This window comes from Eurosta solidaginis, chromosome 1, assembly GCF_040869045.1.
Source record: "Eurosta solidaginis isolate ZX-2024a chromosome 1, ASM4086904v1, whole genome shotgun sequence".
Lineage (NCBI taxonomy): Eukaryota > Metazoa > Arthropoda > Insecta > Diptera > Tephritidae > Eurosta > Eurosta solidaginis.
Window position 1 is genome coordinate 97,915,379 of NC_090319.1, and position 24,189 is coordinate 97,939,567.

The 24,189-nt window shown below is 41.7% G+C and overlaps 1 protein-coding gene across 2 annotated transcripts in view; it reads left to right on the forward strand.

The window, feature by feature from the left end:
• The window catches only part of Arfip (ADP ribosylation factor interacting protein arfaptin), a 121,698-nt gene extending 101,037 nt beyond the window's left edge, over positions 1–20,661 (forward strand). For both annotated transcript variants that reach the window (XR_010948486.1, XR_010948487.1), the window contains one exon: positions 19,402–20,661. The gene's annotated coding sequence lies outside the window, so the exon portion shown is untranslated. The remainder of the gene's footprint in view (positions 1–19,401) is intronic.
• Positions 20,662–24,189: the final 3,528 nt, after the last annotated feature.

A 24,189-nucleotide genomic window follows, 5' to 3' on the forward strand; every position in this document is an offset into this window, starting at 1 on the left:
CTGCTTACTACTGGCTGACTTAAAATGGTAAATTAGTTCTAAATATAACTTAACTCTACCTGTGCCAGCATTATTTCGTTCGGCGCGTGAGGATGGTACTCACCGGCTTGTATGGATGGTGCTGAGGGCTGTTGCAATGACCGGTGATGGCGCTGCTGTGTCCTTCGATGTTTGAGTTTTCTCAGGAAGATGTAATGCTCTATTAAACGTTGTAAGCTTCCTTCATGAGTTGACACCAATTGCGTCTGCGTTCAAGCTGCTAATGATGGTTAAATGGGTCGAACTTAGTTGTTTAAGAGGCTGGCACTCACCGGTTGGTATTGGAAAATCAGTACTAGTAGGGCCTTCCGTATTGCTGGTGATATGGTGCGCTGGAGGGTTGGTTATGTTGTGCTGGCTGTCGCTGCTTCACTCTCTGCACGGTGATACCTGCGCTGATGTCTGCGGCAAACTCTTGTCTTCAAGACGACGGAAATGGCGCTCCTGGGGAGAATTTCTATATATTCACACTCTATTCGAATGAAACAATTGGGTTTCTCGTTTCACTTTATGGCGTAGTGCGCTTAACTTTATAAAATTTATTCCTTATCCAATTACTCTTCTAGGTATTGAAATCGTTTTAGTTTTGCTCACGAAGCTCAACTTCACACAATATGTGCTACAACTTTATTTATAGAGATAGATATTTAAAAATTCAACGAGCGAGTTTTTTTTGAAATATGCTTGCACTGATTTGTCTCTACTCGACAATCAAAACCAAACTTAATCCGTGGGCGGCTAAATATTTACTTTGGTTGTGTTCACGCGCGTTTGGCGATGGGTTTTCAGAAAAAGGTATAATGATTATGTTACAAACTCAGGAAGAGTCAGAGAGTTTGATTTGCATACACAGGCGACCTTTTTCACAATATCATAGAAAATTAGCAAACCGCGAAGCTTCTTCAAAATTGGCCTATCCCGCCTAGGCGTACTAAGCGCCTAACGTATGTTGCAGCTCGGTCAACGCCCTAACTGCTTCCTTAATGAGGATTTTGCCCACTTTGCTTTTGTACGTTGAGGTTCGTAGGCCGGTGGCGGTGCATCTTACAGTGCGATTGGGCACCGTCGGTACGCGTTGGTTACGGCGGACGCTGGATGTTCTTGCAGCGGGTTGTCGTTGTGGTGGCTGGACGTTCCCACTGCTGCGGTGGCGTGGCCTGTGGCGGCGCGATGAATGGCGGTGGCGCCTTGGTGGTTGCTCGGTATTCGGGGTTTGGCGGATCCCGCTGTCTCGATGCAACAACGTATGGTGAGGGAGTTCACAGACGTGGCAGCGCTCGCTGGATGAACATGCGCGTGTGGCGTGTGACAGTGCCAAGCAGTTTGTGCAATAATTGTGTGCCCGTGCAACCAAGGCAACGTTGTTGGGGCTGCATGGCAGCGAACACGGAGCACATTGATAGTGCATGGGGTCGCATGCATAAACGGCATCGTCGGTAGTCGGGCAGGACTTCGGCACGTTGTTGGCGAGATGTGGGCACTGTCACCTGTGATGCTAGCGAGCGGCGTGGTGCGGGGACTGGAGGGCGTTGGCGATCCATCTGAGGAAGATAGGATAAAATAAAATTTTATTCACTCGTGAGGTTGGGAGTGAATGTTGGCTGGGGTTAAGGTTGTTTCTGTTGATTTTACGATAGCACAGGGAGTTGGACTGTATTATGTTCTGGGGATGCTACTGAGCATTGAGGGCCTGAGTCAGGCTCAGAGGGCGTTAGAAAGCACAATTTTGTGATGTGCCTTGTGAGTACGCCATTCTGGGTGCGTACGTCGACTACTCGGATATGGCCGTCTCTTCCTAGATGTGTGTCTTCCACGCGTCCTAGGCGCCATTCGGTAGGGGGTAGGTTGTCTTCTTTGATGACGACTAGATCGCCGATTTTAGGGGGAGGTTGAGCGGTTTGCCATCGATAACGCTTGTGTAACTCCATGAGATAGTCATTCTTCCACCGCTTGCTGAATTGGTGATGTAAAAATTTCAACCGTTTCCAACGGTTGATAAAAGAGAGGTGTTCATAGTTTGGTTCGGGGATGGCGAGAAGAGGTGCGCCTCGGAGAAAGTGGCCAGGTGTGAGGGCGGTGAGATCCGCTGGGTCCTGGGAAAGCGGGGAGATAGGACGAGAATTGAGTACGGCCTCTGCGAATTAATAACGTTGAGAATTCTTCAAATGTGAAGCTGTGTGTTCCGGCGACCTTTTTAAAATGGGGTTTGAAGCTTTTGACGGCAGATTCCCATAATCCGCCCATGTGGGGTGCGCCGGGGGGTTCCAATCGATGCCTTGTGGCGCATACTTTTGGACAATATCTGTCGAGACTTCGTTGAGGAAGGTGACGAACTCTACTTCGGTAGCTCGCTTAGCACCAATGAATGTTGTGCCGTTGTCGCTCATCATTTGTTTCGGGTACCCTCGACGCCCTACAAACCGGGCGAAGGCAGCGAGAAAAGCCTTACTGGTGAGATCCGAACACAATCCCAAATGGATCGCTTTGGTGGTGAAGCAAACGAAAACGGCCACATAGCCTTTTACGAGTGTTGGAGATCGGAGCATCGAAGCTTTTATTTGGAACGGACCGGCGAAGTCTACGCCAGTAGTAGTGAAGGGCGGCGCGAAAGTGCATCGTTCGGGGGGTAAAGCTGCCATTATTTGGGATTGCGTTTGAAGCTTATGGATGGTGAAGACTTTACATTGGAAAATACATTTTTTCAGCTGAGGTTTGAGTCGGGGGGTATAGAATTCCTGCCTCATAGCTTGTTGCAGGAGGCGGCCTTCCGCATGGAGGAAGCTCTCGTGCAAAAACCTTAAATAAAGGGTAGTAAATCTAGCCTTTTCGGGGAGAATGATGTGATGACATTCATTGTATGTCATGTCGGCGTTTACTAAACTTCCGTTGGCACGGAGAATCCCGTTTGTATCCAGGAAGGGGTCAAGTGCCCGTAGGGGACTTCGCTTTCCGATTGGTTTTGAATTTTCGAGGGAGGTTCTTTCGGAAGCGAAGAATCTCGACTGAGTCAAGCTCAGCAGACGGATTTTCGCGCGCATGACGTCGGCGTAAGAGAGGGCGGGACCCTACAGCATTTCGTAGCCGAGTTACAAATTTCAACACGTACGCTATTACGCGTAGGGCGCGGGGGTAGGCGGAGAACCGTTCTAAGAAGTCTTCTGACTCTTCCGCTGCATGCAGTGATCAGACTCGGCGAAGCTCGGGGGGTACAATATTTCTGGCCGTTGGTGTTGGCCAGTCCTCGGGGGGTCGGGAAAGCCACTCTGGACCATTCCACCATAGCGATGAGTTAGCGAGATCGTCGGGGCTGCATCCTCTGGTTCCAAGATCCGCGGGGTTGTCTTTGCTTCGCACATGTCGCCAAGGGACATTTCCAACGAGGTCTATAATCTGCGCTGTTCGGTTAGAGACGTATGTTTTCCACGAGTGGGGTGGCTTTTCCAACCAAGCTAGCACGATTTCCGAATCGGACCACATGATTAATTTTTTTTTTACTTAGGCCGAGATGGGGTTGAACTACTGCGACTAATTTTGCTAATAAGAGCGCTCCGCATAGCTCCAGGCGTGGCAAACTAATAGTTTGAGAGGAGCCACTTTGCCTTTGGACACTATAAGGTGAGAGTGGACCCGAGTACCGACGGTGCTTCTTAGGTACAGGGTTGCGCAATAAGCCTTTTCTGAGGCGTCGCAGAATCCGTGGAGCTCAACGTGTTGATCGGGCGTAAAATTCATCCATCGGGGTATATGGATGGCTGAGATAGAGGGAAGATTTTGAGAGAACTGCGCCCATTTGGCTAGAAGGATTGGTTTAACCTTCTCGTCCCATTCGGTCCCGTCTAACCACAATTCTTGCATGAGCATCTTCGCTTGGATCATTATGGGCGTCAGCCACCCTGCGGGATCGAAAACTTTCGCAATGGAGGAGAAAATTTGCCGCTTCGTGGCTGCAGTGGATGCCGGATTTGAGTCGACGGTATACGAGAATGTATCCGTTAGGGCGTTCCACTGGATGCCCAGGATTTTGGCGGTGCTAGTCTTTTCGAACTCGAGAAAGTTTGTTTCCAGCAGATCAGTTTTTGATATTTTTTGGAGGATGTCGGGATGGTTGGGCGTGATCTTTTTTAGGGGAAAGCCGGCTGAATTGAGAGCGTCTATAGTCTCTGTTAGGGATTGCTCGGCTGATTGGAGATCATGACTGCCAGATAAAATATCGTCAACATACGTCTCGGATTTTAGTATTGGAGCTGCGCGTGGATGGGAATCGGCTACATCTTTTGACAGCTCGTGTAGGGTGCAAATAGCCAGAAAAGGCGCGCAGTTAACCCCGAAGGTGACCGTTTTCAACTTGTAGTCCTTGATTGGACTATGTTCGGGGGTTCGGAATATTATCCGTTGGTAGTCTCGGTCATCGGGGTGCAAGAAAATTTGGCGGTACATTTTCTCGACATCGCCATTAAACACATATTTATATGTTCGCCATTTTAACAACAGAAGTCGGAGATCGGGTTGGAGGGTTGGTCCGATACATAAGCAGTATTTACCCAGGGATTCTATTTCATTGGGACTGCATTCTTCCATGTGGCCTAGGGACAGATATTCTTCGAGTACCTGGTCGTATTGCTGCTTGAGATCGCCCTTTTTTGAGAGAGTATGCTCCATGCCGTGGAACTGTCGTAGCGCTGCAGTACGGGATTGACCTAGGTCGATATCATTCGGGAATGTTGATTTAAATGGGATCCGGACCGTGTATCGACCGTCATCTATGCGAGTGGTAGTGCTTTGATAAAATTCTTCGCACATTTTATCTTCTGGGGTTTCCACTCGCGTTTTGGGTATTTCTTCGATTTCCCAGAATTGTCTTAGCTGTTCATTCGTCACTTCCCACGCTTGAGAGGAGTGTGATCCGACCTTTTCGGGGGTTTGGCCACTTATTATCCAGCCAAATATTGTGTTTTGTACTAGCAGTGTGGGCGAGATCTTTTCTATGCCATTTAGCATTGTAGTTGGTTAATAAATATTAAAATATTAACTTCTTGTATTTCCAAAAACTATTTATTTCTGTTACAAAATTGAATCAATATAAAAGTCTAAAATTTTCTTTTGAAAAACATAAATTCAAAAACAACCTAAATCTAAAATATCTCAAATAACAAAGTTAAAATTTATAAAGTAAATATTAACAAACAATAATAAATATATTAACAAAGTCCCTACAAGCATGATTTGAGGGATGAGATCGCTGCCTAACACCAGATCGATTTGGGAGGGATTCTGAGAATTCTGGTCTGCTAGCTTGAGGTGTGACCATTTACGCATTTGGTCGTTATTTAGCCTGAGTGTTGGGAGTTGCCTAGTAAGCCGAGCACTAGCACTATTGCCTGGGCCTTTATTTTCACCTTGTGGTCATTTGAGACTAGGGTCAGTGAGCATAACTTGTTGGAGGTTTGTACTACTCCGCCTCCCATGCCCGATATTTCAAATAGCGAGTGGGTATATGTGAGGCCTAGCTTGATTTGAGCTTTTGATGAGATGAAGCTACGCTCTGACCCTTGATCCACTAAGGCTCTGAGCCTGAAGCAGACCCCTCGGTGTTCTATGGACACTATCGCTGTGGGGAGAATGATCTTGCTATCATTTTCTGCACGCAAAGATTGGATGCGGGCAGCGTTTGAGGTGGTGGGAAGTTCCTCGTTGGGATCTGGGTTGGTAACGTCCTGACTAGTTGCTACTTGAGCTGTTGTTTTCCGAGGGCCATTGGTTTTATGAGATACTCCGGCGTCGTGGAGGGTGGAGTTGTGGCGACCTTGGCAGTAGAGGCACGTTCTTGTGCTTGTGCAATCTTTTAAGAGGTGGGTTTGGGACAGGCAGTTTTCGCACATATTGTTTTCTCTCACGAATTTTTTCCGTTCAGGGATTGCCAGCTTTTTGTAATGCAAGCAGCTTTGTAGCGTGTGGGAGGCCTGCTTGCACATTCTGCAGGCGTAGATTTTCTGATACTCGGCCACATGAACATTTGTGCGATTTTGGGTATAGTTGCTGTTCTGCGGGGGGTTGCGGCTTTGGTTTTGGGTTTGAGCCTGCCTGAACTGGGGATTGTTCTGACTTGGGGAAGGCCTTGAGACGTTGGTGGAGGGTGGATTATATCGGGGTTTGGCTGGTCGCCTTTGATCCACCCTTTCCACTATCTCGTAGCGAGTAGTCAGAAACTGTTCCATTTGGGACCAGTTCGGTAGCTCTCGTCTGGAGCTTAAAGATTGCTCCCAAAGCGCAACAATATTTTCCGGGAGCTTGGACGTTACTAAATAAATTAAAATGGGATCCCAACTCTCTGTCGAGACTTGTTGGGTTGCTAATATCTGGAGGCAGTTGTTTACAGAGGATTGCAATCTTTGGATTTCATCACTGTTTTCCGATTGAATTGCTTTTAGATTCATGAGAATTCGGATTTGATTGTCGACCAGGACTCTTTTATTTTCATATCGGGATTTCAGAGCTTCCCAAGCCAGAGCATAGTTGGCATCACTTAGTGGGAATTGCTTTACTATCTGGCCGGCTTTTCCTTGGTTTTGTACCTGAGATGGTACAATTTTTGGGCGCTTGAGAGTTTCGGGTGATTGATATAGACCACTGTGAACATGTCACGGAAGGACGGCCATTGATCATAACTCCCGTAAAAGACTTCGGTGTCACAGGCGGGTACTTTGAGGTGCATCCCGGAATTTTCTTGGGGAGTGGTGGTTGTAGCGGGGACGGGATTGCTTAGTACCCTTAGCTGGAGCTGATCGCCTATTCTTGCCTCTGTGTCTTCATATGCTATAAGGCAGGCGCGGTATTTGCTGAAGGCTGAGGCCTTAAAGTCGTCGGGAAGGTCGTTGTCATCTGACTCTACGACAGCGTCATATGCGCTCTGTAGCCTTTCCCAGAACACATCGATATTTTTGTCTTTTATTTTTAGGGATGCCTCGGTGTTATCTTGGATGTCGGTTGTACCGAACCGAGAGCAGTAATCCGAAAAGAGATCCGTTTCGGATATAAATTTACTTTCGACCACGCTAGCCATTCTGAAGAGGGACTTGCTTAATTTTATTTTAGCTATTTTGGTTATTTTGGAGATTGCCGAGTGTTTATTTCTACGGGAAAACCAAAGGGATAGGTGTTCCTATTGGTCGAGAGTGTAGTAGGCTAGGACCAGTTAGACTGAATTGGGAGTAGTCTGGGACCAGTTGGAATGAGCTACCGAATTTTGTATTTGTATTTATTAGGCAATTCATCCCAGCACAACAATTTGACAAAAATTATTTTATAGTGCTAGTCGGTAAAAGGCATAAAATAGGAACAATTTAAACTTGAAACTTAAAGCTCATGACTATGGCTAAGAAAAGGTTACAATAAATAATATATTTAATAAATAGTAAATAAATAAAATAAACGAATGATAGAGTACATTTGCTTAGAAGAAATCAGTATTTTAATTGTCTAGGTTATTATAGAAACTTGTCAATTCTTTATTGAAGAGCAGAGCATTGCTTATAAGCCTAAGTCTAGAAGGGAGCGAGTTCCAAAGACGTATGGAAGTAATGAAGAACTGGCGATCAGATATTAGCATACGATGTCTGAAGTGGGTAAGGAAAACAGATCTAGACGACTGGAGAAAATTTAGCCTCCGATACAGATAGTCAGGTTCCTTCATATATATTAATTTATGTAGCGTAGTGAGCGTTTTAAGTTTAATAAGGTTATCGAAAGAAATGTTTAGCAACCTGTAAGCATGATGAGAGACGTGGTCAAGTCTTTTCAACCCATAGACGTATCTAGCAATGTTGTTATAAACAACATTAAGTTACATACATAGTCACAATTAGAGTAAACCTCACAACCATAAAGCAGCGTAGGTATTAAGTACGCTTTTGCTATTAGTAGACGAATATGTAACGGAGTAAAATATTGTGTAAGCCAGAGTGTACGAAGCATCCCATACACTTTTCCCACTGTGCGGAAGATGTGATCTTTCCATGTCAATGTTTTGTTAAAAACTACACCTAGATTTTTTGCCGTGTCAACGTATTCTATAATAGTGTTGTCTAAAATTAAATTTTCCATTCCACTTTTATCTCGTGACCTTCTATGAATGACTATACATTTCGACTTCTTAGGGTTAAGACATAAGCCGTTCATAGAAGCCCACGTACCAATTTGACACAGATCGTAATTTAAGTTATTAATACATGAACTGGTACGATCACTAGGACAGCACATATACAATTGTACGTCGTCAGCATAAATGTGAATATTACAATACTTGAGAACACCAGGCAAATCGTTTATATACAAAACAAATAACAGGGGACCAAGGATTGAGCCTTGTGGGACTCCTCTTAAAACACTGACAAAGTCAGACTTTCTGCTACCAACACTTACTGCCTGAGTTCGGTCGGCCAAATACGATCTGATTAGGGCTGTTGCACAGTTGGAGAAATTAAATAGGTTGTCCAGCTTCTTGCAGAGAACGGTGTGGTCGACCGAGTCAAACGCTTTTGAATGGTCGAGAAGAGTCAGGAAAGCAGTAAAATTTTTGTCAACTTGTTCTCGAATATCCTCTATCAGCGATAGGAGCGCCGTTTTACAGCTACGATTTGACCTGAATCCAGACTGGGAATCTGTGAGAAGGTTATTATCCTGCACATATGTAAGTATTTATCTGGCAATGCAAAATTCGTTCGACGACCTTGGAAAGAAAAGGCAGAATAGCTATAGGTCTATACTCCTTGTTTTGCTTGGGGATTGGGATTACCTTAGCAACTTTCCAACATTTGGGAAATACACAGGACGTCAGCACAGAGTTAACCAAGTAGGTTAAGTGAGGAAGGATTTTAGGAAGAATTATTTTTAAAAATTTCGGACATATACCATCGAACCCCATAGCATTAGACTTTACTGAAAGAATTGCTTGAACGACATCACAATCATCGACACTAGCAAACTCAAGAGGACCAAAATCAACATTAGCGCGAATACAATAATTGTCAGCACATATATTGTCAGTTGAGATTGGCAGATTTACAAAATTTATATTTATATCGTTAATGTCTACATCAGGGAGGACAGAAATATCGCATTTGGATTTTCCGATACCCATATGTTTAATCGACTTCCAGGTTTCCTTCGAACTCAAAGCAGCACTAAACTTGTTATTAGCCGTGTTTTTTAACACGCGTATATCCGTTTACGCTTAAACTTTATATTGACTGCTAAGAGACAAACTATAAATACACCTCTGAAATTGCTGCGCATAAATTTTGTCCTACTAAATTTCAATACGCATTATACTCAGATGTAACTGAAATATGTGTCTTTGTTTCACCCTGTACACTAATTCTATGTATTATATGTGTGTCCACAATTCATCGCAACTGATTCAGCTATATGTTATACCCTATGGCCATCAGAGCGTTGCGTCTCCGCTTTTCGCTACACCCTGTTGCTGTAGCTAGTTGTTTTACCACAGCCGCTAGATGGGTCTCCTAAGCATTATCTAAGCGAAGATAGGCGTTTTTTAACACGCGCAAACGAAACGTAGGAATGAAAACGGCGACCTTGTAACTGATGTCCAGAGAGTGCTTAGATTATGGAGGGAACACTTCTCTGCTCTCCTAAATGGAGGCAGCAATTCACCGCGCAGAGATGAAGAACCCGATCCCGCAATCGATGATGATGGAATATATGTCCCCCCGCCCGATTATGACGAAGTTAGAATAGCAATAACCAGATTGAAAAACAACAAAGCCGTGGGCGCTGATGGATTGCCTGCGGAGCTATTCAAGTTCGGCGGCGAGGAGTTGGTAAGGCGCATGCAGCAGCTTCTTAGCAAAATATGGGCGGACGAAAGCATGCCCGACGGTTGGAATCTAAGTGTTCTTTGCCCAGTCCACAAGAAGGGGGATACTGCAAAATGCACCAACTATCGTGGAATCAGCCTTCTTAATATCGCATATAAGGTCCTTTCAAGTGTATTGTGCGAAAGATTGAAGCCCACCGTGAACCGGCTGATTGGACCTTATCAGTGCGGCTTCAGACCTGGTAAATCTACCATCGACCAGATTTTCACTATGCGCCAAATCTTGGAAAAAACCCGTGAAAAGAGAATCGACACACATCACCTCTTCGTCGACTTTAAAGCCGCCTTCGACAGCACGAAAAGGAGCTGCCTATATGCCGCTATGTCTGAATTTGGTTTCCCCGCAAAACTTATACGGCTGTGCAAAATGACGTTGAGCAACACCATCAGCTCAGTCAGAATTGGGAAGGACCTCTCCGAGCCGTTCGAAACTAAACGAGGTTTCAGACAGGGTGACCCCCTATCGTGCGATTTCTTTAATTTGATGCTGGAGAAAATTATACTAGCTGCAGAACTTAACCGCACTGGAACAATATACTATAAAAGCGTGCAATTACTGGCATATGCTGATGACATTGATATCATCGGCCTAAACACCCGCGCTGTTAGTTCTGCTTACTCCAAGCTGGAAAAAGAAGCGGTAAAGATGGGTTTGATGGTGAATGAGGACAAAACGAAGTACCTGCTGTCATCGAGCAAAGAGTCAGCGCATATGCGCCTTGGCAACCACGCTACTGTTGGCAGCCATAATTTCGAAATAGTAAAAGACTTCGTTTATTTGGGAACCAGCATCAACATTAGCAACAACATCAGCACTGAAATCCAGCGAAGAATCAATCTTGCCAATAAATGCTACTTTGGACTAGGTAGGCAATTGAAAAGTAAAGTCCTCTCTCGGCGAACGAAAATCATACTCTACAAGTCACTTATCGTACCCGTCCTGCTATATGGGGCAGAAGCATGGACCATGACAACAGCAGATGAAGCGGCTTTGGGAGTGTTCGAGAGAAAAGTTCTTCGAAAGATTTATGGACCTCTACGCGTTGGCGATGGCGAGTACCGAAGAAGATTTAATGATGAGCTGTACGAGCTATACGCAGACATCAACATAGTCCAGCGAATTAAAACGCAGCGGCTGCGCTGGCTAGGCCATGTTATGCGAATGAAAGATGATGCTCCGGCCAGGAAAGTGTTTCTATCGGAACCCGCCTATGGAAGCAGAGGTAGAGGGCGGCCCCCACTCCGTTGGAAGGACCAGGTGGAAAACGATTTAAACTCCCTTGGTGTGACCAATTGGCGCCGGTTGGCGGAGCGAAGGAGCGACTGGCGCGCCTTGTTGGACGGCCATAACCGTTTAGACGGTTAAGCGCCAATTAAGTAAGTAAGTAAGTAAACGAAACGTATACGCGCGTGTTAAAAAACACGGCTATTATAAAATGTCTGCTTAGCTGATCTAATGGCTTTGTTTGCAGCGATCCTAGCTGCTTTGAAGCAGTTGTGAGCCTCCAGGGTTTTGTATCTTTTCCATCGTGAGTAAGCAAGGTTACGCTGGTGAATTAAGTGTTTTAGATTGGCACTAAACCAAGGGGTATTATTGTGTGTAGCAGCCTTGAGTTTCAATGGAACATGGTTGTCGAATTTGCTGCTGGGTATTTCAAGCAATGCAAATGTGGCTGAATTTTTTGCTGGGTATCGCCAACAATGTAAATGTGGGGATATGTATTTAAATTATACCGCAAGGGACTCAAGTATTAAAGGGCAATGAGGTAACTTTGTGCAAGTGTGTGGGTGATTTGCCTCGAAATTTTTTAATGCCCCGCTTTTACGTACAGGTGTATATGGGGGTGAGAATGTATATATATATATATATATATATATAAAGGTATTTTTGGCGGGAAATTATAATTCTGGCGGGAGAAATTTGGATTTGGCGGAAGCCACCAAAATTTTTTGGGGGGATATACTTAATATATGTACGTATTTGTATATTGTTGAGAGGCTGGTTTCGTCAATGGCGACGAAGGACTATTAGTTAGACTAGAGGATGGTATTCACCGGCTTGTATGGATGGTGCTGAGGGCTGTTGGAATGACCGGTGATGGCGCTGCTGTGTCCTTCGATGTTTGAGTTTTCTCAGGAAGATGTAATGGCCCGTATTTGGTTTACATGCCTCTTGTAGTACTTTTTATTGAATAAGATCTCGTAGTGCAGATCACCCATACGCCTTATTACCTTACCGCGCAGCCACTTGTTCTGCTGTGGATTTCCGGAAAGGAAATACACCGAATCGCCAGTTGCGAATTTGCGACACCCGTTTTCTTGCTGGATGAACTGTTTCGAATCAAATCTAGGCGCGTGCGTAGTCGTCGCCCTAAGAACAGTTTTGCTGGGGATTTGCCTGTTGTACTGTGTGGAGCATTTTTGTATTGTCGTAAGAACTCATTTATATTTTGTTATAACGTTTTCGTTGTGGTCCCCATCGCTTTTAAGGCATTTTTCACCGTTTGCACATTGCGTTCCGCTTGACCGTTTGTGGCTGGGTGATAAGGGGCCGTAGTTTTATGGTATTTGACGCCTGGTTGGCTTAAGAATTCTTTGAACTCCGCAGACTTGAAATTCGTTCCGTTGTCAGAAACTAGTACTTCCGGGACCCCATACGCAGCAAATACGTCATCCAGCAGGGCAATTGTAGCGGTTGAGGTCATTATTTTCGTAGTCTTGACTTCGAGCCACTTGGAGTAAGCGTCGGTGATAATGAGCAGCATCATACCTTCGACAGGTCCTGCGTAGTCGATGTGAATTCGTTCCCATGGGCCTTTTGGGTACTCCCAATGATGGTTGGTGATCCTCGGTGGTTTATTCGCATTTTTTGCGCAACATTCGCATGATTTAGCCGAATTCTCGATGTCTTTATCGATACCTGGCCAGTATATAAAATAACGTGCGATTGTTTTCATTTTAACAACACCCAGGTGTGCCTTGTGTAATTCTTGAAGTAATAACTTTCAAAGTTTCATAGGAATAACGACTCGATGCTCGAATGTAAGACAGCCAAATGATACTTGTTACTGGCATTCTGGGGCTTTGTACCCCGCTCTGGCGAGGCATTGGCCTTTTTCTAGTATTTGAAGTGTTTTTCCCAAACTTTGATCCCTACGGGTTTCTTGGGCGATAAGCGGAGCTGTAACTGGTAGTTGGCTAATCTGCCGTATCATAAAATTATCATCACCACATAACGTGCTGTGTTGCTTTAGCTTATTTGTTGAACCCGGTAAGCGGGAGAGGTAATCTGCGTTACCATTTTCCTTAGATTTTTTTATAGAGACATCGAAGTTAAAGTTGCTCAGGAAATCAGCGTAGTTTGCCATTCGCGATATACATAATACCGGCAGGGATTTCGTTGGATGTAATATCTGAGCCAGCGGTTTATTGTCTGTTATCAATGTAAAATGTCTCGCATATAAGTATTTGAAAAACTTTTGCACGGCCCATACAATTGCAAGTGCCTCTTTGTCAATTTGGGAGTAGCGTTGTTCTGTTTGACTCATGGGACGACTCGCATATGCAATTGTTCGTTCCGTGTTGTTGTCTACGCGGTGCGACAACACAGCACCTAAGCCTGTTTTACTCGCATCCGTTGCTAATACTAGTGGGAGTGCTGGGTCATACGGCATTAGCACTTGTGGTGAAACCAAAATTTGCTTTATGCTCTTATACGCCGATTCGGCGGCCCGTGGCCAATAAAACTTACCTTTTTTGATAATATCACGTAATGGTCTTTCTGGTGTTGCTAAATTCGGTATAAAATTATAATAGTATGTTGCCTTACCTAGGAATAGTTGTAGTTGCTCGATTGTTGTGGGTCTCGGTGCATGTAGTATAGCGTCGATATGCTTGGTTGATTTGTGCATGCCTTGGGCAAGGATCCTGTGCCCCAAGAACTCGATTGCAGAATCAGCAAATACAAATTTGGATTTATTTAGTTTGAACCCGAGTTTTGTGAGTTTCTCTAACGTCCGATCCAACGTTGTTAGTAGTTCATTGATATTTTTGGCGTATATGATGATATCGTGGAAAAAATTTCTAACGTTTGGTATGTCTTGTACTGTCGTTTCCATCGTGCGCTTCTAAATTGCAGGTATGTTAGCAGCACCATAAACTGCACGTGTTGGAGGAATGAGCCCGTGCGTTGTAGTGTTCAGTGTTAGTACATGGGCAAACTCTTGATCGATTCGTAGGTGTGAGTAGTATGCGTCGGTCACATCCAAATGAGCAAATACTGTGGCGCCTTTCATTTGGTTAAAAATGTTTTCTGCTTTGGGAATTGGATACTCATCAATTATCATAAGCGGATTGACAGTTGGCTTGTAATTCCCAGTTATACGTATTCCACCATTTTTCTTTGTAACTACATGTGTAGTAGATGCCCACTCAGAATACTCGATCCGTTCGTAGAAACCTGCAGCGATTTTTGCGTAAATTTCCTTAGAATATGCATCTCGTAATGCGAAAGAACTTCTCTCGCTGGTGCAAATACGGGTTTAGCATCTGGTTTAAGGTGCACCTTTGCTGCAGGGCCTTTAAACGTTCCTGCTACCGAACCAAAGGCGGCCTCCCAATGTCTCAAAATCTGTTGCAAGCGTAGTCTCTCATTTCCAGCGAGGTCAGCTGTTTGCTATGAAACTGTTTTTATTGAACTATTTTTTGGAAATGATGTGTCTGTAGGGTTTGTTGTTGTATCTGATGCGAACATTTCAGTGAAATTGATTTCATGTATGAAATGTGAAATCCACTCTGTGAACGAGAGTCCCTCAACAACATATATATTTAGTTTGCGTGTGGTTTTCCCGTATGTTACGTTGACAACTGCACGTCCAATGCAATTAACTTTATGTCCCGTGTAACTTGAAAACTGGCGGTCCGTTGGCTTCAACCTTGCTGTCAGCTTCAACTTGCGGAATAATTTCGTGTTTATTATGCTGCAGGGAGCACCCGTACTAACTCCAACTGTATTTGCTTTCCGTCAATTAGCATTGTAATCATTTTTCTACCGAAAGTATTCATAGCATTGACGCTACCCTCTTGACGTAAAATTTGTAGTGGTTCACATTCATTTGTCTCTTCGAGTTCAGATATCTGTTTACCACTCGACCGGCATACTTTGCTTATGTGGCCCGTTTTTCCGCATGTAAAACATTTGGCATTTTTGAATTTGCCTTCTTTGCGTAAGTGTTGATCTCCACATCCAAAGCAAGTCCCGGTTAGTGAAGAGTTTGTATTCTTGTTAGGCTTCTTTTTAATAGACGTCAGTCCCACTTTGTGTGTCGGTTCTGTTTCCAGTCCTTCAGTCGCGTTTACCATACCCGTGGCTCGTTGGGTCAGTTCTTTTGAATATGCAATGTCATACGCCTCTGAGAAATTTTTCGGTTGTTTTGTGATAATTTCGTCACAGATACTGCGTGACTCCATACCTGTAAGCATCCTATCTAGGAACGCGCCATAATCACAAAAGGTTGCTGCTTGCTTCAATCGTAGTGTGTACGTGGATATCGATTCACCTGCTTCCTGCTTTAATTTGCCGAATTTGAAGCTTTCAGCGTATATATTTCTTTTGCCGTCGAAATGTTTAATTAGCACCTCTTTAATTTCGTTGTATTGTAATTCTTCAGGTTGCTTTGGACTTATTAAAATGCGAAGTGCTGTATTCAGTTCCGTGCCCATGTGTACTCGGCCATAGTTTTGGTACTCCGTCGTTGGAATTTTACTTAATTGCAGTGCCCACTCAAAACGAGTGAAATACTCGTGTACTGTTGCCCCTTCGCCGCTTTTGAAGCCAGTCATTGCACATGGCGGTACTCGTGGGGATGAAGAATTTGTTTCAGCAGCTGCTCCAGCCTGTTGGGAAGCTTGTTTCACCGCTCCACGAATCGCTGCCGTCAGCGCATTCATAATTGTGGTTAGTTGCTGGTTGTCGACGCTCATAGTGCCCACTTCTGACACCACTGTTATATTCTAGAAGTCTTTATTGTAAGAATTATATACAGCCCAATTCTAAACGAAAATTCCGTGCGAGTTTTTTCCTTCTCCCATTCCTCGTATTCTAAATAAAAATTCCTTGTGTTTTTTCACTTCTCCCTTTCCTCCTATTCTAAACAATGTTCGACAAAGCGGATACCGGTTACGGGAGAAAAGTAGGTACTATGAATGTGAGTGAGGGGGAGATTTCTCTGCCATTTCTTAGGAGTTTTTTCACTTGTTAAATTAAAGGGAATGCATCAAAATAATTAAAGAAAAATGGTTCTTTTAAGAAACTTATTTGTACAAATTTGTGCTAAAATATGTACATTTTAAGTCGAAAAGTATATCATAAGCAACGGAAGAGCTCTTGGTATATTTGATGCAGCCATCCAGAAATTGTGCAAGGATTTTTTAAGAAGGCTTAAATAGATTTTGGCATATGACGAAAGACGAATTCAACTCGACTTGCCCGCCAGAAAAATGCTTTGCTGAATGGAAGAAGACAACTCCAACGGATTTGTGTTATCCCGCCGTCTGCTTCTTCTTATGCTCCTTTGTCGATGTTGCGGTGGCACCTATTCATTACTAATTTTAGTCAATTCCATATGAAATGCAATATTGTGTATTGTTCATATTTTATCTCTAAATTTTAAACAAACTCGCAGCAATAATTAAACTTTTCAATTTCTTAAGCAAAAATAGAAATGCGCAACAAAATTTCAATTGGCAAAACAGCTGACTTCGAAAATTCGAATTTCCTATTCCCCAATTATTCTTCTCCCTAGGAGAACAGAATTGGAGGAATTTTTCCGCAGGTATAAAAAAATCCGCGAGAACAAAATTCCGCGAGAATATTTAGAATTGGTCTGATAATGTGACTACAAGATATGATATAGATTTATCGATAATAAAGTTGGGTAACAGAGTTACCGAGATGTTATAATTACTTAACCCTACATGAATACATAACAATTATATTTTATTTTATTACCAATCTTGCATGGTGTATAAACTTCAATGTAAAATAAGTAATTGACTGTTTTATACTGAGCCAATTCAACATATTCAGCATTATAATTTTTGTTGTTTTAGGAGGGCATCGTAAAATGAAGCGCATTGCTTTGTTTTATTGTATTTGCAATTTTTTAATTTGCATTTCATTCGCAACAGTAGGATTGTAGGACAGTAGATAAAATGTGGTTCAATAATTGAACGATACACTAAAATTTTGTGACGTTGGTTAATATGTTTACATGTTCTGTACATGAATCTTATTTTCTGAACAATTTCTATTTCAATATAGTATATATGTTCGTATTGCAAATTACTGCTGCGTAATTTCCTACAGACGCCATGAATACTGCGACCTGCACTTCTGGTTTTTTAGTATCCAGTTCTGTCGCGATAGAGTACCATTCGAATTGTTGAAGCCACAATTTCCACTCGTTTGCCACATTTTGATAATTGTTTATGACAAAACTTTTTGGTGGTCTAATATTGTGGTCAGGTTTTTCGCTATTAGTTGCTGACTCTGGCATTTACTCCTTTAAGTGTAAAAAGCAGAGAAAACGTAGAGTTTTTCAAATTATTGTGAAAAACTTTTTAATTTGAATTTCTATACCCAAGTTCACTATATTTGTGTAACACAAGAATCTGGAGGTCAATTCCTTAACTATGAAAACTGAAAAATGTAAACTTATTGAAAACTCACTTGCACACACAATTTACACTTTGAATTTAGTTGTGTTTTTATGCACAAAATTTTGAAACTAAAAACAAAATTTTCATTTGTCAGAAAAAATAAAGAAAAAACGGCCTAATGTCAAAAAACCCTATCGAAATACAAACTGGCTTGTTTGTTTTTAATGAACTACGTTGTATTTTTTTGTATTTCGTTAGTTTTTTTAAATAGAGTTCACACACTTACACCAGTACTGAAACCTTATTGGCTCCCTCGACAAAAAATATAAGAGAAAATACAAAGAAAATAACGTAGTGTCATATAGGAGTTTCATTTGTTTGCACTTACAGCACCATTTTATTTGCAGGAGATTTTCACAGCTACAAAAATTAAGGCGGATTTACACAGACGCTTTGGTTCTGTTGCATTCATTAATTCATCTGTCGGGCGAAGTATCGAAAAATTTACATAAATGCTTTGGTTGCGTGCCTACGCTTCGACAACGCCATACGAAAAACAATGAAACGCCGGACGTTATCTTTGCTTTGAAGCGACCAAAGCGTTTATATAATTTTGCCCTAATGGATTTGTGTAAACAGCCTTATACTAATTTCACACAGACGGCTTATTGAATAATAAAGGCAATTTTCTACATTAAGACGCTTATTGAGCTCAATCTTCCCTACAAAATTCGAATCTATTATTATTTCATTAGTAGCTAATCGAATGCCCAATGCAACTCTGTTGGCAGCGTTCCGCTTCCGTTTCCGCTTCTTAGTTTTCAAAGCAAATGTCATTGTCTGCATGGCGGAACGATACAAGGTGGCCGCATCGAACAGCTGATTATAACCTTTTTTATTTGATTTGATACATCAACTGCCGGCGCAGTACGATTTTGACATTTGTCCATCGAATTTACAAGTACATGGAATTTTTTTTGTTTGTAGGTATGTCACCATGCTCCCACCTTGTATCGTTCCGCCATGATTGTCTGTCTCATCCTTCATACTAATCGAGCAGTTACTTCTATGTGAAAGCAAAAAATTTACGATTTCATTAGCAGGTGAAATGAGATCATTAAGTTTCTGTGTGAAAACAGTATTAGAAGTGAAAATTTTCCATGTTACACGTGTGACGCTTTATATTTTGACTCTAATTTAAATAAATTTTGCTTTCCGTATGTTTCCGTATTGTTGCAAGGCTACAAATCTTCTAGTATTCTTATTTCCGCGGAAATATATGCAACTATTTCATCTGTAAATACTACAAAGTTTTATAAACTATCAAATGCAACTCAGCTTGAAGTACTCTTACGTACCAAAAATGCAACTCTAGACCTGAGATTTGCATCAGGTGAGCGAGGCTGTTTGTAGTTTTGACGTTTATCGCTTAGTTGACACACTTGTATAGGTACACTATGATCAAGAATGTGTGTGAAGTAATGATATGTAAAGTTAGGAATGTGTATTGTGAATCGGTTATATGTGTGTTCCTGAACCGATGATAGGTGTGTTCAAGACAATCTTCATCGCTGTCTTCATTCATATTGTCAGAAAGCGTCCTAACGCCATTTTGTTTAGCATCAGGGGACTTTTCTTAGGCATATTTAACGTATTGCGATTTAGAAAATTTTAAATTTTTTCCTCATGCTCTTTTTTGAGCTTGATTTTTTGCATTTGTAACCAATGTAATGTTCGGTTTCCACCGAACTTAAACTTTCTGGTTAAATTTGAGTCTGCTTTTAATAAACCTACTTCTTCAAAAATAGATGTGGCTGTTTGGCTTTTATCCGTATGTGTTAAATGAAATACATCTGCCTATCACAACTCATATCTACAAAAATATCACGACCTCTACTTCTCAAGTCTCCCAATTCTCCAGGGCGTTCCCGCTAGAATTGAGCGTGACACTGAACTAAGGAACTCACTGGATGATGACTATAGTGTATTATATTTCTAAAACTTACTCCGATCGTGTACAGGAGCTACATGTTTTATGCCAACCCCGAACAGCATCTGCAGGGCAGATAAGTTTTCACTCTTTTCATGGAAGAAATACACACTGAGTGTTTGCCAAATCACTTTCGAGGGGCGGCCTTGATGTTCTTTTGCCCGGGGCGTTAACCCAGGATCTTTGGTGTGGTAGGCGGAGCACGCTACCATCACACCACAGCGGCTTCGAAATTGCATTGTTATAAGAGCCGTGGTCAACAGTTCAAAATTTGTAATTTTTTCTGATTTAGTTATTACATCTTAATTGATATTTATAGTTATAACCAAACATATGTATGTTGCAAGGCGAATCCATACTAGGTGGTGGCAAAGCGAATTCAACCAATTTTCCGTGCAGAAGAATGTCAAGTCAAAACAAAATGTTTATTGATTCCGATTAACTGACAAGTTGTTGTACAAGCCATTGTATGGAAAATAAGAAGAAGCAATCAGCTGTTGGGATAACAACACCTGGTACTGAATTCGCCTTGGTATGTTAAAAACTCGCCGCTATGTTCCGTTGCACATGTTCAGCATATATCAACAAAAGCAAAAAAGTGTAGTTCTTTAAGAAAGTGTATGTATGCAGTAGTATAACAACACCATAGTGTACAAGTACAAGTGTGTTGACTTATCTGTCAAGCATTCTGACAGGCACTCGCTGGATTCGGAATGACAGCGAATTCAAAATGGATACCATTACCGAGTGCGCCGAATGATTGAAAAATTGAAAAAGTCGATACGATTGGTAGTCAAAAATGTTGTCGTTGAGACAAAAAATGCGACTCTAGACCTGAGATTTCCATCAGGTGAGCGAGGCTGTTTGTAGTTTTGACGTTTATCGCTTAGTGAACACACTTGTATAGGTACACTATGAACAACACCTAATTACTATAGTTCCTCTATTTTTTTAACCATCTAATTTTTATGTTTTAAATTTTTCAAAAATAATACTTTTCAATTTGTCGCCTAATATAATTTTTAATAGTCAATGATAAAAGATAATAAATGTTCATAATACGGTGTGAAAGAAAAAATTGCGTTATTTTATAATATATATTTATTGAAAGAGTAAAACAAACTACAATAAAAATTTTCTTGACAGAATAAACTCCACTATACACCTTTTCCAGTTTACGTTCAGAAAATAACAATTCAAGTTCAGAAATTTTAATTTAGGTTCAGAAAATTGCAATTCAAGCTCAGAAAATTACAATTTGAGTTTAAAAATGTTTAGGGATTTTTTGTTTCATTCAATGGTAATAAATGTATGCAAAATTGTATATACTAACTTTAATAATTTGATAAATTGATATGGGCCTTGTTGTTGTTGTAGCGAAAATATAATATTTGTAACAGTATTCTCTATGAATTGCGCTTATCAACCACTTGATGGCTTTGTATTGGTACCCTTCCCTCTCTTCTCACCCTCCGCTTACAAGGGGGCAGATACAAGGACAAGCAGCTGTCCTCGTGTTCCAATGAAACGTGAACCAGATATGGATAGAGATTTAACATGCAAATGCAACAACAATGTGATCCATATGGTTTATTCACAGGGCACACACACCGGGATGTACACACCTTGGGGGAAACAGTATCTGCAAGTCTTCACTTTGGGGACATTGTCAAGTAAAATATACTAAGTACTTTGATTCAAGGGGTTGCCAGCGCAATATATAGCTTCTCCAACCCAATTGTCAACCTCACCTATCCTAACAAAGTACTTTGTGCATGGAACGCTTGTCTTAGATATTCGCCTTTAGCGAGATAAGCACGCCATGTGTAAAAAATATCTTAACTTATCGTTACGTTCCACAAAGACTGTACTGCAAAACTGAATTTATCGTACCTAACATCGACTCATCGTGCCTAATATTAGACCACGTTGGGTTCAAATGCAAGCAAACAGGAAAAATTAGTTGGTATCGCTTTCCGAACTTGAAATGTATTGTTGAATTGTTATCTTCTGAGCTTGAACTGGAAGTTCCGAGCTTGAATCGTAACTTTCTAAACTCGAATTGTAACTTTTTAATTTAAATTGGAATTTCTGAACTTGAATTGTAATTTTTTAAACTTGAATTGGAAATCCCGAAATTGAATTGTAACTTTTAGAACTTAAACTGGAAAAGTTGCAGAACAGGACACAATTAATTTGATATTGCAATGTTGGATAATTATTCTCATTTTCATATATTTACATATACATATACTGCTATATTGCTAGTACATGTAGTGACTACCGCCCTACTAATATTTCAATATTTTCTAACTACTTGCCAATATGGCAACTATGAGTATATCAAGACGACCGCTAGTAGCCCGTTAGGTCATTTTTCATTTTCTTAAGCTGCAGACATCGGTGCTTTATCGGTCACCTTATAACAGCTGATTCGACCAACCTTGTGGGAATCAATGCAATCGATTATTGGTGCCGCTAAGGTCGTAACCGCATCGTAGCCAACCAATTGGTTTTTGGTTTACCGTCGTAATAATAAACAGCTGATTACGTTAGGGATACGACTACAGCGATACGACATACGGCACCAATGACTCCCGCTTTAGGTTCTACCCTTTTCGTATCAGCGGCTCGTCGCGACTACACGCAATTTTGTCAATATATAACTTAAAGTAAATTAATAATTTTGTATGTGATATTTTAAAGTTAAATATTAAGTAGACGGTTTTTCGGTATTTATTTTCACCAATATCATAACCGCTACATTGGTGACCCCGATTGCACAGATAAATTTGGATTTTATCTCATTTTTAAACGCGACACGCAACACGGAAGACTCTACATCCCTTCAAAAAACGCGAGTACTCCATAAATAATGTAAGGAATACTCCTTTGGGAGTATAGGAGTGTTCCAAAACTAATCTGTATTCATAAAAAAAATGTGTACCAATTAACATTGCGATGTCCTAGGAGAGGAGTAGGTGATCCCACTCTCGCTTTGTTTGTGAGTATTCCATAGAGTACATACGTGAGAGTACTTTCCAAAGTACTTTCACTGTTGTACTCCATGGAGCAGCCACAGAGGATCATATGACAAAGTACTAAAGAAGAATTGTGTCGGAAAGAATTATCGGAGTGAATTTAATTTAAAATGAAAGTAAATGAAGAGGGGCAATACAACTTTTACATCTTTTACTACGAATATTCTTATGTTATTTAGCATTTGCGTGAATAAAGAAACTAATATTTCTCTATACTGTAGCATGTATACATAAAACCAGTGCGCATTTTATCAGAGTTGCCATAGTAAAATTTTATTATCAGTTATTTGTATGCAATATTTTACTTTTGGCAACTCGATCGATCGTCATCGTGTCGTGATCACGGTCGTTAAAAAACGAGCAATGATCGGCTGATGGTGGTCCGCAAACGCATTGCAAAGGAGTATTGTTAGAGTACTCCAACACGTAATCCAACAATTTTTGCAGGGATCAAAAATACTTCGAGGTTTGGAAAATTTATAGTGCAAATTATTCAAGACAATTAAATAATTTCATCGTGCACTAAATAATCTTGCATTTTTCCAAAATTACCAACGTGAAAAATCCGGAAGAAAACATGGCCGATGTTAAGCCTTTTCAAACCACATCCAGCGTTATCCGGCCTATACCATTTAATCCAGATAAGCCATCACTATGGATAGCCCAAATTGAAGCACAATTCAAAGTGCTTGTGCACTAAGCGACGCGACACGTAGCGACAAAATCTTTGCATGTATTCTTATGGAACCATGCACGCATAGCAGTCGGACAACACGACCAAGTTGACCAATTAAGCAAAAATGCCGCGAATATTTTGTGGAGCGTGTCGCTACGTGTCGCTTCGCTTAGTGTGCACGCACTTTCAGAGTTTTAAAAGTGGTGAGTGGTTTCGATAAATTTTACCATGCGATTTCTGTTCTCGAAGCGCGTTACGCTGCTGAAGTCGAACCATTATCGTCGATCCGCCCGCAACGACACCCTTTTTAACGCTAAAAACTCAACTAATAGCACGTTTCTCAAAGTCAAAGGAAGCCAAATTTCAACAGCTTCTTGACGGCGCGGAAATTGGCGACCGCACTCTTTCTCAGTTTTAGCGTCACCTAAAATCGTTGGTGCCGGGCGTCGACGAGGACGTACTTAAGGCAAAATGGTTATCGGCTTTACCCCAAGATACTCCGGCTATGCTAGCACTGCAAACAAATGCCTCGGTAGAAAATTTAGTCGTTAGCGCAGACAAGCTACGCGAAATTCTGCAAAAGAGACAAGTGTCATATGTAACGGCAAATGCTGTGGGTTCAGATTTAACACAACAAATTTCAGGCCTAACCAAACAAGTAGCTGTATTGACTTCCATTATTAACAAGCGTGAATCTAGACACAAAACACGTCAACACTCTAGGTACGGGTCCCGTAGTCAACATAAAACAAATGGAGTGAAGTCAGAGGGTTGTAAGAGTGGCTGCAAATACTCGGGAAACGCCGATGGGAGTCACTAATGGCGGGCAGTGATTCCATATCTAATTCCCACCGCCTGTACATCAAAGACCGATCCTCTGGTGCACGAT